Source organism: Macrobrachium rosenbergii, chromosome 26 (assembly GCF_040412425.1).
Source record: "Macrobrachium rosenbergii isolate ZJJX-2024 chromosome 26, ASM4041242v1, whole genome shotgun sequence".
NCBI classification, from domain to species: domain Eukaryota; kingdom Metazoa; phylum Arthropoda; class Malacostraca; order Decapoda; family Palaemonidae; genus Macrobrachium; species Macrobrachium rosenbergii.
Window position 1 is genome coordinate 50,711,631 of NC_089766.1, and position 15,425 is coordinate 50,727,055.

At 40.8% G+C, this 15,425-nt stretch overlaps 1 long non-coding RNA gene across 2 annotated transcripts in view; it reads right to left on the reverse strand.

Moving 5' to 3' along the window:
• LOC136853197 (uncharacterized) overlaps positions 1–15,004 on the reverse strand; it is a 56,159-nt gene extending 41,155 nt beyond the window's left edge. For both annotated transcript variants that reach the window (XR_010857387.1, XR_010857388.1), the window contains exons 1-2: positions 14,832–15,004; positions 14,573–14,658 (exon numbers count right to left, since the gene is read on the reverse strand). This is a non-coding gene — a long non-coding RNA (uncharacterized lncRNA). The remainder of the gene's footprint in view (positions 1–14,572; positions 14,659–14,831) is intronic.
• Between the last annotated feature and the right edge of the window lie 421 nt (positions 15,005–15,425).

Sequence of the window (15,425 nt, forward strand, 5' to 3'; positions counted from 1 at the left end):
TCCTATCTCTCAACCAGAGATATAAACTGCAACGTTTAATCAGTAATAAGGTCTGCTAACAGACATATAGAGCAAGTTGTGGGACGCCACCCTTAAGGCGCGTTTCTATAAGAGATGCGAAATAATGAGCAGGTGGACATGTACTGCTGGATTAGTAGTTGTTGTTGTTGTTTCAGATTTAGGTAGCCTTGTGCCAGCAAATGGGGCCTCTCCTACTATCCAACACTCACTGCTATCATACTTTTATCCTCATCTGATGGGTACCTTAGGGTTCAAAGAGGTTGCAACCTTGCCTGTTAAATCTTTTCACTTCAAAATCACCCCCACCAAAATCACTTTCATGCATCATAATAAAGTTTTCATCTAACCTACCCATCTCACAGACTCATCATCAACATAGAATTACGGGCCGCTCTAGGAGCAAGAGCCCGTGCTGGCACAAGGCCAGCTAAATCCGAAACAACAACAACAACAACTGTACAATCAGTTCAGTAAGGAACCATTGATAAACCAGTCAACACCCAGCCAGTATGTCACTCAATACAATCCTTACACTGGTGACCCAGGAGTGACCCGAAGGAGCCGATGGCAGACGTCCAACCCAAGATGACGACCCACACGCCAACAAACCCTTCGCCGCCTCCCCGCTGTTCCAGAGTCTTCAACAGATGTCTGACCCTCCGAGATGACCCACCCCACCACTGGAGCCCCGGACGCCTCCCCGGAAGCTTGAGCGCCACCCCCGAACTCGTAGCGGCGAGCTGACCAACGACGGACCAGCCGACATCATCCTTCAGCCTGCTGCCGTCCCCCTCGGATTGGCTACCGAAGGATCAGCCCATGTCATCCTTCAGCCTACTGTCGTCCCCCTCAAGCTGGCTACCGAAGGATCAGCCGATGTCATCCTTCAACCTGCTACCGTCCTCCGCGAGTTCCTGCCGGCCGGCGACGCCCTTCAGCCTCCTACCCGCCCCAAGCCCAAGCCCTTTGTGCCCATTCCAGTTGTCAGCAAGACGATTTCCACATCGACGCCTTGCTTGGGGGGGGGGGGGGAAGTATTGTACGAGACGCATCGCACAGATCGCGGTCTCTTTCAAGAACACGTGTGCATCATCCTTTGGAAGGACAAAGAGAAAAACAAGAGCATCCCGTTTTCTCTCTCTCAAGGAACGCAACTTCTACTGTACAATATTTCCGTCTGTTTCTCCTAACCATTGTTGTCTCGATTTATGTACAATCACCACTACTTGCATTGCCATGCAAGCATTCTAATCATGTACGCATAATGTTCCACCAAATCTTCTGTATCAAACTGTATGTATGTTTCTGTTTGTGAAGACGCCAAACGTCTCACCATTTCACATATATTATGCTACTGCATTGTAATCATTAAGCTGTCTTGAATCTCATGCAATTAGCCATATGCAGAATTTCCTGGCCTTTCCATTGATATATGTTTTATCACTGTACATTTATTATGTCTCTCACAATCGCCGTCTGTTTGTCTGCCGACAAACACAGATGTCCGAAACATTACCTCTGTTTTGCTCTGCCTGTGTAGATGCTACTTTGCGGCTCGCACAGGCCAATAACATCTTCGAAGATTCTGTACATTCATTCATTAAGGAACCACCAATAAACCAGTCAACACCCGGCCAGTATGTCACTCAGTCCCATCCTGACACATTCAGCTAAGCAAGCAATCCATGTATTAATCAACAGAACGTGTAATTTTGCTACAAAACTCACTAATTAAAGTAAGAACTGCAACAATAAGGAATTAGTCCCAAGTCAACCAATGAAAGTAAACTTAGCAATAAGGAGATTACATATATGGAAATGATTCAACGCAATCAACACAAAGCAAGGCTCTCATCAAGGCATTGTCGACATCAATACACAAGCATGAGATATCAAAAGGCATCGATAATAAGCATGAGATGTCAAAAAGCATCAATAATAAGCATAAGACATATCAAAAGCAAGGCCTCAGTAGAAATGGCTACATCAGTAGTAATCAGTGATATAATACATGCAAGTTCAAATGAGTGTAGCAACTCAATGGCCTAATGCACCTCATGCAATGGCAAGATTCGCAGCTATCAAATGCAATACATAAATTGTCTACCACTCGACCTTCATATTTTGTCGTCTGTCGTACAATTAAGAGATTTACTGCTCTGACTAGCAGCGTACAGGTCGTGGTTTGTGCGACTTCGCTCGCTTCATTCTGGTTCATACGAACTCACAATTGCTCCTGCAGTCTTGAGAGGAATCGTGAATACTTCCTATCTCTCAGCCAGAGATATAAACTGCAACGTTTAATCAGTAATAAGGTCTGCTAACAGACATATAGAGCAAGTTGTGGGACGCCACCCTGATCTTCGGTTGCTGGAGATGGATAAAGGCCGCCGTAACAACCACAACCGCAAACAACCACAAACACAACAAGGAAATACAAAAAAAAGAAACGGAACACACACACAAATAAACAGCACACCAACAAGAAGACCAACAACTCCCAGAAAAGCATACGACAAAAACTGTCCCACACAAGAACCACTGACCGGCACTAGCTCTGACTAAAGACTCCAAAAAAATTGAAAAATCCTTCACATATTCCACAGACAGACAGCGCCGTAAACAAACTAACGCCCTCATCCCTCTTCCAACAACCGAAGCACTCACTTACGACAATTACACACTCTCTCTCTCTCTCTCTCTCTCTCTCTCACAAAACGTTGGGAAATGCTAAATAAAAACAAATTTATTCATCCCTCTATATTTCTCCCCCCTTTTAGCATTTCCCAACCAACACCTTTCACACCTCTTTCAAATCGCCTTACGCAACACCCACGGATGCTCACTAGCAGGTCCTCTAGATCGCGTTCGCGGGCACGCAATCATTCTCTCAGAATCATTCTCTCTTCTAGCAACATTCAAACTCACATCATCTCCTCCATTCTCTCTCAAATTCACGCTATCTTCTTCACTATTACCACTCTCAATTTCATCCACAATCTCATCTATACCCTCTAACTCGTTCCCAAATACCTCCCCCAATTCTTCAACTAACCCATCCCATTCGCTCATTGACCTTTCCAATTCTTGCAACGATTCATTCATGCTTTCAATCACTCGTATATTACTGCTACGCTCTCTTATTCTTACACTTTCGCTCACCTCCAACCGTTCACTAACCCCTACACGTTCAGTCAACTCAGTTATATCAAACCCGCATATGCTATACGTTCTATCCATACCATCCCATTCATCCGTATTACACGCTTTATCACTCATTTCCACTTTGGCACTCACACCCCTATCACACAACTTACGACCATTCAGTTTACTTATGTTCTTCCCTTTCTTACGTTTCCTACCATACTCTATCAAAACAAACTGCTGATCCTCATGCAACAACCCCTCACGTACATGCATCACACGCACCGCTTGCATCCTGGAGGACCCACCCATTTGAACCCCCTTCACACTCAGTTTCCCGAATTCGCTGTCACAGTCACCCTCTTTCGTCTACATACACTTGATACATGCCCTTCCATTCCACATTCGTCACACTTCGCTCTCGGTTCTGAACACATTCTCGCATAATGCCCATTCTTACCACAGTTGCCACATATTACATTCACTCGGGTACCCCTACAACCATTAGCAATATGACCCACCTGTCCGCACCGGTAGTATTTAACCCCCCTATCTTTTGTACACTCCCTTACCAAATGTCCCGGTTGCCCACACCCGAAACACGCTCCTAAAGCCCACCTACACTCATTCTTTGTATGTCCTTCCTTTCCACATCTAAAACACTTCGCTCGACTTCCACTCATCAACCTTCCCCTTTGTACACTACTATCCCTAACATGTCCAACCCGTTGTTCCCTTACAAACCCACCATTCATCCTCCCTGGCACCTCCACATTACTTGCTCTTACACTCCTATCTATTACACTATCGGCCATTCTCATTGGGCCCCTCAACACTGCATCCTAAAGCTTCCGAACTCTGGTACTCTCTCATCTACCCCACCCCTTACACTTACACTTCTGCTCTCTTTTATAACCCTGTCAAGCTCATAATCTTCTACAATTTCCAAAATTTCTCCCAAGTCAACCTTTCATTCGTCCATCTTTTCTTCTCCTTCCGCTTCAAGTTCACAAATTCTCTAACTCCATCTGGCACTGTCCCTAACAACTTCCGTACTAACTCCTTACATTCATCTATCCCATCATCCCCAAACTTCTTCCTTGCCAACGTCTCCAGCCTACAAGCATACAATGACAAGGTTTCCCCAGCTTTCATTCTTGCCTCATCAAATTCATTCTTCCTCTTATACTTAACACTCGCTTTCATACGCCTCGCTTGCTCAACTAGTCTAGCTTTCACCTTGGCATACTCAACATCCCCACACTCATAATAACCCTATACATATCAAGCAAAACCCAGTCAAATATTCTCCTAATTCTCGTGCCCACACACTCTTACTTTCCCATACTTATCCTGACAAAACCTTTCATACTCCCTAAAGAAATCATGCACATCCCTACTTCCATACTCATTATACTTTTCACACCAGGGTACCTCCCTCACATACATAGCCTTTCTCACTTCTTTCTCACTTTCACTCTCACTTTCGCTACTTTCACTCTGTCCTTTCATACCCTCTTCCGAATACAAAGAGTCCACTACCGCACTTACATTCATCTTACTCATTACACTCTTCTTCCCCCTCTTTTTATCCACTTTTATCCACTCGCCTCCATCCACCTCACTATCACTACTGCCTTCACCCTCTCCCTTCTTTCCGGCCTTTCCCACTTCCTTACCCTTCTTACCAGTTTCCTTTCCCTTTCCCTTTTTCCCTTTTTCTTCCCCTGACTTATCCTTACTTTCCCTCTGTTCCTTCCCTTGCTTTTCATTCCCCTTTTCCTTACCCTGCCTCTCATTCCCTCGTTTCTTACTTCCTATTCCCATATCACTTTCATCACTCACGCTTCCATTCACTTCTTCCTCCTTTTCTTTCTCTCTTGCCCCTTCACACGTTCCAGAGAACCTGCCTCCAACAGCCCCTTCTCCAAAAACACCCTTGAACATACCTTTCACCATTTCTTCCACACCTTTCATCATTCCCTCCAACTTTTTATCCATCCTCTCTTCGGACTCTTTCATCTCCCCTTTCATTTCTTCTTTTGCACTTCTTAGCATTCCTCCCATCTCCTCCAACTGACTCCTCAACTCCTCATTCTCACTCCTCAGCCTCCCATTCTCCTCCTCCAGCCTGTCCTGGAGTTCCCTAGCCACTCGAAGTTCCTCTCTCAGTTTCTCTATCTCACTCATCCTGACCTCTTACTCTCACTCGACCCACCACAAACAATCTTAACGGCTATTTTACAACAGCCCCACGTTGGGCGCCAAATTTATGTGGCGGAATTCAAACCCACAAACAAAACAACAAACAACACTCACCCTGATCTTCGGTTGCTGGAGATGGATAAAGGCTGCCGTAACAACCACAACCGCAAACAACCACAAACACAACAAGGAAATACAAAAAAAAAGAAACGGAACACACACACAAATAAACAGCACACCAACAAGAAGACCAACAACTCCCAGAAAAGCATACGACAAAAACTGTCCCACACAAGAACCACTGACCGGCACTAGCTCTGACTAAAGACTCCAAAAAACTGAAAAATCCTTCACATATTCCACAGACAGACAGCGCCGTAAACAAACTAACGACCTCATCCCTCTTCCAACAACCGAAGCACTCACTTACGACAATTACTCTCTCTCTCTCTCTCTCTCTCTCTCTCTCTCTCTCTCTCTCTCTCTCTCTCTCTCTCTCTCTCTCTCTCTCTCTCACACACACAAAACGTTGGGAAATGCTAAATGACGACCCACCCGCCAACAAACCCTTCGCCGCCTCCCCGCTGTTCCCGAGTCCTCAATAGATGTCTGACCCTCCGAGATGACCCACCCCACCACTGGAGCCCCGGACGCCTCCTCCCGGAAGCTTGACGCCACCCCCGAACTCATACCGGACGAGCTGACCAACGAAGGACCAGCCGACGTCATCCTTCAGCCTGCTGCCGTCCCCCTCGGATTGGCTACCGAAGGATCAGCCCATGTCATCCTTCAGCCTACTGTCGTCCCCCTCAAGCTGGCTACCAAAGGATCAGCCGATGTCATCCTTCAACCCGCTACCGTCCTCCTCGAGTTCCTGCCGGCCGGCGACGCCCTTCAGCCTCCTACCCGCCCCAAGCCCAAGCCCTTCGTGCCCATTCCAATTGTCAGCAAGACGATTTCCGCATCGACGCCTTGCTTGTGGGCGGGGGTGGGGGAGTATTGTACGAGACGCATCGCACAGATCGCGGTCTCTTTCGAGAACACGCGTGCATCATCCTACGGAGGGACAGAGAGAAAAACAAGAGCACCCCGTTTTCTCTCTCTCAAGGAACGCAACTTCTACCATACAATATTTGTTGTCTCGATTTATGTACAATCACCACCACTTGCATTGCCATGCAAGCATTCTAATCACGTAGCCAATGACACACAGATCAATCACAGGACTATCTCAGCCTTACACACAACTATCAAACTGCTCTCAATGAAATATATTGAAAATATATTCACAAAAGGGATAAATTATATTACTGTGATGAGTAAATATAAGGCTGCTGTAGCATTTCCATGAAAATGAAGGCTATGGTAGGAAGGCATCACAAGATGCTTAACGAAATAAGAAGAAATAAATGATAGCTGAAAAAGTTATGTATGAGAGGATCCAAACCAGTCTGCGAGTAGCCCATGATATTCATTTGCTTTTGGGGGCATTCTTATAGGTTAACCTGTTGGACAAAAGGATACATGAGCCAGTAAATATTCTGATCTCAATTACTTTTAATTAAAACAAATGACTAAATTTCAGTTGACAAGAGTAGGCAGATAATTCTTTACACCAGTATTTTATGAATAGGTCTATGTTTATTCTGCAGTTGTAGGTCACCATATGAAAAGTTTCGAAGACACAAAACTACAAGCACCATAAAAAAAATAAGAATTACCACAATAAAACGACGGAGTATAAGACAGGCCTATAACCCAAACACCGTAAGTTGTGTAAACTGACAAAAAGACAGGACATTATAGGTCTACGTCCATTTTTATGATCCTGTTATTTCGAAAGAAGATAATGTCCTTAAGAAAATTCTCAGCAAATTATATCCAACACTACTCGTACAGCCTATTATACTGTAAAACTTCAAGTTTAACATTTTCATATACAGGTTTTGTAGAGTCCAGTCAATGCACTCTACAAATGTGCAAACGAGTGCAATGAAATCGATTTTATGACTGTTAAAAATGTAGTAAAATTTCCTGAAATCAATATGAAATATCAGTCTGCATAGGTCTGAGAAAGTCTTTGAGTTTAAATTTAGAATGGTGAACACGCTTGACAATATCAGACGGTAATTATCATTGTCCAGTGATTCAAATGCACCGATTCGAACACAGATATTCCTTGTGTCACCTCCGTATTCAGGTGAACCTCCTTTACAAAACACAACACTGTAGCATTGCGGAACACTCCTGACTTCGTTCATATTTTCCTTTTTTTTTTAACCACCTTTATTGAGATGCGTATTGCGATTTTATTTCAGGGGATAATATAACGTTTCCTTTTGATGATCTGCATAACGTAATTTGGTTCGGTACAACAACCATTGCAATATTAATGAACATGAAAAGAACCACAGATTAACCAACTTTTCGAAACTATTGCCAGCCAATTAGCTCTAAGGGATGGTCATGACGTAAGCCGTGAGCGGGGCTTAACTGCAAAGAACGCTGGACTTTGCTATAGTATGGCTTTTTCAGTTAATGTTAATATTTGAAAACTGGCGTGCTTTTCTTTGTTAGTGTGTTATAACTGTTACGATCTAAACCAAAGCTATGTATACATGAAATAAAAACCTTAAAAGCACATCGAACTGTGTAAGATGTTCAAAACATGGTACAATTTCGGGTCCTCACCACAGAAAACGAACAAAACTATCTATTACAGAAAACGCCAAGATCATATTTTTGATGGGAGACCATTCGAAACTGTTCCGACATAGGCCTAACGTAATATAACGTCCACCAACGGAATTGGACATAGATTATGTTTTTGACCATGAATGTGTGTATATATACTTTATCCTGACATACCACATCCTGGTTCAAGACTCCCATTATTATTAAAATAGTTTAACCAGGCCACTGAGCTGATAAGAACTCTCAAAGGGCTGGCCCGAAGGAGTAAAATAAAATGGAGTCCCAGGTCTAAGCCATAGGCTAAGCACTGGGACTAAATGATAGATGAATAATGAAACTTTAAAAAATATGCAAAAGGCATATGCTTCCACACCAGAACACATGCACACATTAAATACATTTACTCAAGATTCATCTGCAGAGTTAAAAAAAATAAAACTGAGTAATGATAAAATTCTAAATAACTTAAGATTTTTAAAATTCGGATTTTTTTATATTAATTGCCTCGTGGATTTTGTATTTTCATAAATTACTTTTAAACTTTATTCATGTAAATTACATTTCCTCATGAATATTAAATTGAGTCAACTGAAAATGTTGCAGGTTCTGATAAAACTTCACCAATCGATCCATTTCAGAAGTTGATAACCAATGTTGGTTGTATTTTGACATTTGCATAACACGTTTGACTGTTACTGTCACTAAGCATTCTGAGCATTTGGGAGCTGGCTCATGTGGGCAGCTCATTAAGTGTCCATGTGTCAGACGAGTATAACCTATTCGGAGACGTGTTAGAATTACTTGCGCACGCCTCTCCCTTTGGTATGACCATTTTTTAACTCCAGGTTTTATTTGCTTCAACTTATAATTTTCAGGTTCTTCATTCCATTCATTTTGCCATTTGTTTATAATGCCTACTTTTATATGTTTTATGCAACCGTTAACTGGGATATGCACAGTAGAATCATGTCATATGGGCCTGATAAAGCCCATTATTGCATAACTTATGGAAAGTTCTTCGTTGGGCGAGCGGGTTCCGTTCTCAGCTACCACTCTGTTGGCCGCGAGTTCGAATCTCCGACCGGCCAATGAAGAATAAGAGGAATTTATTTCTGGTGATAGAAATTCATTTCTCGCTATAATGTGGTTCGGATTCCACAATAAGCTGTAGGTCCCGTTGCTAGGTAACCAATTGGTTCTTAGCCAGGTAAAATAAATCTAATCCTTCGGGCCAGCCCTAGGAGAGCTGTTAATCAGCTCAGTGGTCTGGTTAAACTAAAATATACTCAACTTATAACTTATGGAGTAATAACTGTTTGTTGTACAATGTTATTTTTTGGTTTGTAACTGAATGGCTTCGATGGCGCTTCAAGAGTCTCTAAAAATTACAAAATTATTACATGAGGTTTCTTTATTTTTATGGCTGGTGCTATTGCGCATAACTCAGCTGTAAATATCGAGGCATTGCCAGGTGGAGAGAATTGATACATTTTGTCTTGGGATACTGCAGCATATATCACTCCATAGTCTGATTTAGATCAGTCTGCGTATATTGCGTAATGTGGACCTTTTCGGCTTATTTGCTCTGTTGTATGTTGTCTATGGTGTTCTGGGGTATATGAGGAACTCTTTGATAAATATTTTAAATGTGTGCAAGTTGTTTCATTCATAGTCCAAGGAGGAGGTAATTTTACTATTGAAGGCAATTGCACATTTATATTCGACGACTCAAACAGTCAAGATTCCCAGTGATAACCTACTGAAGCCTGAAAGCATAATCCTATAAAATGCATTTATGAAACAAGAAACGCCTTCAACAGCAGTAAATGCATATATGGCTGATTCATCAAGAGGATAAAGCACTTATTTTGATAATAAAAGTGTAAGTATCTGCATTCTTAAAACGGAAAGGTTGCTAATGGTAACAAACCATATACATGAATGCATACCTCTAATGTGGCAATGGCATGTACCACTGCTTCTCCTGGAGGGAGAAATAGCTTGCAGTGGCAGGAAATGGGTATAGTGCAGTCTCTTGAAGAATTCAAGTATAACTGTATCCCTAACGACAAATTAATTTCAGTCTGTCTCCTGAAGCCATGAAAGATTAACGGATTTACATTTCTATTGGTCTCCTCATCTCTAACTTGTGGGCAGATCATGAAGTGCCTTTCATTATCCAAGGCAGAAAGACAGTACAACCGCTGCTTCTGCTGATAGGCCTAACCTTCCGTTCAAGCGTCAAATTTGTTTACTCTATCAATTGACGGTGCACTTTCGTCACCACGAACAGCGTCTTCGAGATTAACCTTGCACCTCCGGAAATAATTTCTTGATGACCTCTCTTTTATCTTCCATCACAAATGCGTTGCACCCGCATCGCGCTTAAAGGACTAAATTGCTATTCCACGTCTCTTTGTAATAGCCACTTGTACTTGTTGTCGAATGAAAACGACTAATTATAAAACCACAACAACTGAGATGGTAATTAACGCTGATTTTTTCTGGAATCACCTACATCAAAATCTGTATTTGACTGAATCTGACTGAGCTCCCTCACCCTGTCCCTAAGCATTCTCTGAAGCCTTAGTTGCTGAACTCAGATTGCGTCCTGCAACAGACGCAGTATTCTCGTGCAAAGGGCTGCCATGTAACTCAGAAAAAAGCAGCTTGTTCATTGTAGAAATGTACAAAGCTACAAACGGAATTTACCTTCAAGATTTTCTGGTTCTCCAGTCCTTGTCTCCACAAACCCAGCTTATGGCTTCGGTAGTTACTTTAGGGAATATAACCAAAGGATTCTCTAATACACAGTGCTTACCTGGAAGGGAAAAGTCAAGCATCAATAAACTGAACATATCCATCCGCAGTTCATTGGTTTGTATAAGTAAATAAATTGTTCCTCTGATCCTGTAATTGCTAGTATATAATCATTCAGAGTAATTAGCAGTTTTATGTAGGGTACAGTACGTTTATGCACACATGAGCATGTGCACACACAAATACACACACACAAATTTACAATATATAATTTATATATATGTATACATATATACATATATATATATACATATATAATCTCAAACATATTGTAATGTGATTCTAAGGCTGGAACTTTATAGTCATTCATTGGTTTTTCTACAAATTAAAACTATTTTCTTTTTCACTTAATTATCGAGAAGTCACCGAGCAATTATTAAATCTCAAACAGGAACCAAAACAGGCTCTAATACTGTGGAAAATTTGTTGTTAGTCCATTAATTGAATACTGAATTTTGGTCAAAGGCCAAGCGATGGGACCTATGAGGTCATTCAGCGCTCAAACGGAAGTTGACAGAAGGTGGTCTGAAAAGAGTAACGAGGAAAACCTCGCAGTTGCACATGAATCAATTGTTAGGAGAGGGTGGAAAGTAAGACAGAAAGGGAATATGAAAGGAGGTACAGTAAAAGGAACGAAAGGGGTTCCAGCTAGGGGCCGAAGGCACCCTTCAAAGAACCTCAAGTAATGCCTGCAGTGCACCGCATGAGGTGCAATGATGGCACTAACCGCCCTACGGGGATATTTCCATTAGTCACAAAGGAAGAAAAAATAGCCGTTTTAAATCTACGGACGGGATCATTTCACTTGTTCAAACAAAGATGAAGTTGTGGTATTTCCTTTCGTTTCAGTTTAAAATCTTCATGATTTCTCTCTGCAAATCCATGAAATCTAACTGCCCCTTGGCAACCACCCGCAAAAACTTTATAACCGTAGTAATCATGGTATGCCTCTCTACATGAATCATTGAACTAAGGTTCCTCACGAGTTAAAATTTGGAATGCTTTCCTTGGAGTGGAGCAATCTATAATTTCTTAAGGTCTCAGTCAATTTCTCCTTTGGTTAATGTCCATCAGTAGGGCACAATGATGACAGTTCCAGGTAGGCTCGCAAACTTGAGCCTCACCTGTAGCTGAAACTCTTTATAATCACAAGTCAACTTATTACCAGAAATATCAATGGGTTCATATACCTGTTGAATATAATCATATGACTTACAGAAATTCATAGCTGACCTGACATGCTTATCAGAAGCAGCAGAAGTAAGGCACCTTTCTCTCTAGGAAGCCCCGCTGTAACTGTATGTTCCAAATAACAGTACTGTATATATTAGTATATTTTTGCTCGAGTCTTTCACGGATAAAATTTCATGGCAATCAGTCATAGGACCTTTAATAAATACGGAGCTATGCACTGCATAATATTGTACTGCCAAATCCTGTGAATATGACAGGAAAACCAAAGCTAGGCTTATCCAAAGGCAGAGTAAGAATGCTAAGCTGCTTTTGTCTCCATGCGTTTCAAATGTAAAAGGTTCTGACAAAGTTTGAAACTGTAGTTAAGAGAACTTAACCTACTGTATTGGATATCTGAATAAAGTGGGATACATTACTTTTTATCAAAAGGAGTTGCAGATTCAGGGTTTAAATTTATACAGACAAAAATAAAAATAAAAAAACCCTAGGTGTATGAACCATCTCTGCTTGAAATGGCACTTTGAGAACAAGTTAGGCATTGGTGTTGGGAAAAATGTGTATTTAGGTACATAAGTTACAGGCCATCGTTCTTTTTTGAACACAGGATCAAACATTTCCAGTACCTAAATATCTTTATTCTAATTGCAAAGTTCCGTAACTCAGATGTATCAAAACTGAAGTCTCAAGATTACCAAGTCTTTAAGAGAATTTACAGTAATTCTTACATTAAGAGTATGAACCTTCGGAAAGTACCTCCATACTCTGATAAAATTACAGAAGAAAAGTTAACTGTAGGCTTGGACTGTAGTACCACGAGTCGAAAAATACGACTAATGAAGTGGAAGTTACAATTATATGCCCTCTCATAAATGCTCTATTTTATGGTCTTAAGAGTGAGCACGTGCTAAGGCCACTGGGCCCGGAAACAGAATGCTGTGTACACAGTAAATGACGTATAAAACTTTCGTATAAAAGTAAAACTCCCTACAAATAATGAATCTTTACAAACTGGACACAATCCAGATACCTCCATTCTTCGAACATTGCCGTCGTGAAATTAAATATTTTATTATTATTTCAAAAGATGAAACCTATTCACATGAAACACCTAATCACATGCTCAACTCTTTATTAGACTTTACTTACCTTCTACCTACTCGTTCTTCAAGGCTAGAAGGCAAAACATGTCCCGGGAATCTAAATAAGGTGAACGACATTCTTACGCAGTTCTGAAGGTCTGCTTTATTTTGCAGCGGGCACTCTTCATCTGATGAAAACATTAAACTGTAGTTTCCCATGTCCTCTCTTTTCAATACAATTACTCAACATACTCTTCCTTTAGCTATAGTTTCAACTTGTGAAGTCAGTCGTGTCTTTTTAGTGTGGATACAACGACATGCCTACTGAAACATCAGTGTGTGTCAGGTATGATTGTAAATATCGACTCAAAACATCCGACTACCGTACCAAGGTCTAGAGACTCTAGACCTTGTACTGTACAGTAATTAACGACAATATTAAAACTCACCCTCGGTGTTTTAGAGACCTTTCAGCTTAGCTCAGCTTATGATTATTTCTTATCATTTAACATATGAATCGTCAATTTCATCACCAGAGTTTATGTAATTAAATGCTTCTCGGGAATATCTCTTCCTGCTGACTTGCAAAGCGTGGACTATTTTACACTCGTTTATTTCCAGTTTTGATTTACGCGATTATCACTGTCTAAATACTGGCAGTATATAAAAAGTTTTCTGTATTACACATAGCGAGGTTTTACATATTTCAAACAATTCCTGTGGATGTAGTCTAGAAATTTATACTAATATTTTCGTCTACCATTCTTCAAGGTTAACCTTATCACAACATGGCTACATATTAAGTAAAGTTAGAGTACTTTTGTTAGCAGTTTTCGTCACTTAAGAATACAAACCTCCCGGGTGACCTGCTTTTGCCCAGGTATAATGATCGGAATTTTAGACCTTCCCCACCTATTATTTTTGTCAGTCTTATTCAGTGAAGATTTAGTGTAAAATAAAGCTAATCCAGTACAAATTTTATACGGGTTGCATAGGCGAACTGCAAGGGTGCACATGTGTGAGCAAGAAACCTTTTCTTAGACCGTGTCTAGTATTCCACAGCATTAGTACCTTTTGTTGATCAAGTTATCGTAATGGAATCGGCAACATACTTCACTAGTTATTCATATAAATTTTAATTCAAGTCAGAATTTTGATGTATAAATTTCTCAATGAGAAAGTTGGCATTTAAAATTAAGCAACTTAAGCTTGCTGTATTTCCCAGACTGACTATGACCTTTAATTAATAAAAGAATCGGTACATTTTAAAATATATGTATCCGCCAGGGTCTAATGAATTATAAATACTTATTAACCAATATTCTTTCAAATTCTTCGGTGAAGAGTCTCCTTCTAACCATTTTTAAAAACATCTCCATTGCTAAACACACAATTTGTTTCCAACTATAGTATACCTGCTTCACTTGTCGAGATGTCAGGGCGCCGGGATAAGTTCTTCCCAAGTTCCTACTTCTGTGATGCACGGCCTCATCGTTGGTACCTAGAGGAATGAAATATTCAGTTCATCAATTATAACCTCCACTGCTACGTATATACAGTTAACATGCAACAATTTTCCCGTATCAATAAGCACTTAACAAATACTAAATAAATTGGACAACTTACTAAAACAGCTCAATATTCTGTTCTGCACACAAGTGTCATGTCACTTACCACATTCACGAAAAGTTCGAAGTTTATTCTTCATAAATTCTATCTGTAAGAGCAGTGCCTTGACAACCAACTGTCAAAAGAGAACGCTGTTTTCCCAAGTGGTATCTTCCGAGTATCAACCAGTGGTTGACTAGTCTTGACACACGCGGTCTGCTTTTGTGGGTAGTTAATTTATTCTCACCGAACCTGGAAGCGAAATTAAAGTCCGTCATAAACTAAAGTAGCTAAAAACTTAAGCCAATTAATTTTTGCTTGTTATACACAATAAGATACTCCTACCCTCTGGTATTCAAATAATCTCAACTTGACAGTAAACTGAACCTTATGGTTTGAAAATATAGCAATTAAGAATGTACACTCTATTATTTAATGCAACTATTTAAAGTAATTACTCATTTTTTCTTCACAAACTGACTCACTAACCTTAACACTAAGTTTAGGTTTAGTTACAGTGTAACTTCCTCCCAGCCCACGATAGACCGAGGTTTATCACATATGCTTTGAAGGGCATTCCCCCCTCCCCACCCAGGACTTCACCCATGATCAGGAGGTTATGACTTGCAAGATTTGAGTAAAGCACCGAGACTGCATAAA